The sequence below is a fragment of the Aplysia californica genome, unplaced genomic scaffold, assembly GCF_000002075.1.
Source record: "Aplysia californica isolate F4 #8 unplaced genomic scaffold, AplCal3.0 scaffold01727, whole genome shotgun sequence".
NCBI lineage: Eukaryota > Metazoa > Mollusca > Gastropoda > Aplysiida > Aplysiidae > Aplysia > Aplysia californica.
The window spans coordinates 38,585-41,009 of NW_004798997.1; positions in this window are offsets into that span (position 1 = coordinate 38,585).

The window sequence follows — 2,425 nt, forward strand, 5'->3', positions numbered from 1 at the left end:
CCCTCATAACCCATAAGCCCCGCCCAGAACTCATACACAAATCGTAAGTGAGATGAGTGGTCACTGTTTACCCAGTCTGTAACAAAGTAACAATGGACGTCAACATGAACTTGTGACAGAAGCGTCGCTCGTTCTCCGAGTGGTGGCGACACATGGGGTATGTTTTACCATAGCACTCGGTCTTCCTCGTCTGACATATTTCGTTTTATTGTCACCCTTGCACAAAAACAGAAGAAAAAAAAAAAAAAACTTCGGTGAAATCAACAACAACAACAACAATGCGGATATCTTCGGTTGGGACCTCAGAAAGGAATGGTTTATTTTCTTCATCTCGATCAGTCGATCCTGCCTAAGACGACCACCTGTCCTATACAAGCACTTTTCTCCTCGACAAAGGGTGTCCGTCTCACCAGGCCCCCCCTGTAGTTTGCTCTACAAGCCAGTCTTTTCTCCACATGAGCCGTAGTTTTGTTACTGGAAAACTGAGACGAAATGAGACATATCTGGTCCGTGGTTCTCCATTCTGCAGGCAACAACACCGAGATAAACTGTAACAAAGAAATGCAGTAAAATACTAGTCGCTGTTCTCCAGTAAAATGACGTCAGTTGTCCCTGTTCTCCAGTAAAATGACGTCAGTTGTCCCTGTTCTCCAGTAAAATGACGTCAGTTGTCCCTGTTCTCCAGTAAAATGACATCAGTTGTCCCTGTTCTCATCACAGCCGACCCCTTAATCTCACCTGTATTTGAGCAAATTTCCACTTTTCCTTACCTGTATTTGACCCAACTTTTGCTCACCTGTATCTGTTAAAGCCGACCAGGAAGTTGTTGAGAGTTTCCTGTCGTCTGATCATCAAATTGAACGGATTCTTGACCTTGTGTGGGAACTGGAAGCTGGCGATGTGCGACTGTATGCCGGCCTGCTGCCCAGCTGTGCCGGGCCGGCGCGAGCACGCGTCCACCAGGTGGAGCGCCGACAGGTGAGAGCTCAGAGCAAAGAAAAACAGCTGGTCCCCACCTGCTCTCCCTCCCTTGGCCTGTAGGACGCACAGCAACAACAACAACATCAGCAACACCAACAACAACAGCAACAACAACACCAACAACATCAGCAACACCAACATCATCATCAACAACAAGAAAAACAACATCTACACAAAAACGTTTAGGATTTGGAGACGTTTCAGAGTACAGGACTGCCGAGAGATTGCTTTACCTAGATAGTCAGAGATTGCTTTACCTAGATAGTCAGAGATTGCTTTACCTAGATAGTCAGAGATTGCTTTACCTAGACCTAGATAGTCAGAGATTTCTTTACTTAGATAGTCAGAGATTTCTTTACTTAGATAGTCAGAGATTTCTTTACCGAGCATAGTCAGAGATTTCTTTACCTAGATAGTCAGAGATTTCATTATCTCCACCTAGATAGTCAGAGATGTCTCTATCTCCACAGTCAGACATTTCTCTATCTCCACAGTCAGACATTTCTCTATCTCCACAGTCAGACATTTCTCTATCTCCACAGTCAGACATTTCTCTATCTCCACAGTCAAACCTGTGCCAGATGAGATAATACACACCCACACACAGACAGACAGACACACACATACACACACACCCACACAGACAGACAGACAGACACATACACAGACACACACATATACATTCACCCACAGACAGACAGACAGACACACACATACACATACACAGACACACACATATACACACACCCACAGACAGACAGACAGACACACACATACACATACACAGACACACACATATACACCCACCCACACAGACAGACACATACACAGACACACACATATACACACACCCACAGACAGACAGACACACACACACACATACACAGACACACACATATACACACACCCACAGACAGACAGACAGACACACACATACACAGAAATATACACACACCCACACAGACAGACAGACAGACAGACACATACACAGACACACATACACAGACACACACATATACACACACCCACACAGACAGACAGACAGACACATACACAGACACACACATACACATACATATACACACACCCACACAGACAGACAGACACATACACAGACACACACATACACAGACACACACATATACACACACCCACACACACAGACAGACACATACACAGACACACACATATACACACACAGACACACACACACACACACATATACACACACACCCACACAGACAGACAGACAGACACATACACAGACACACACATACACATACATATACACACACCCACACAGACAGACAGACACATACACAGACACACACATACACAGACACACACATATACACACACCCACACACACAGACAGACACATACACAGACACACACATATAAACACACAGACACACACACACACACACATATACACACACACCCA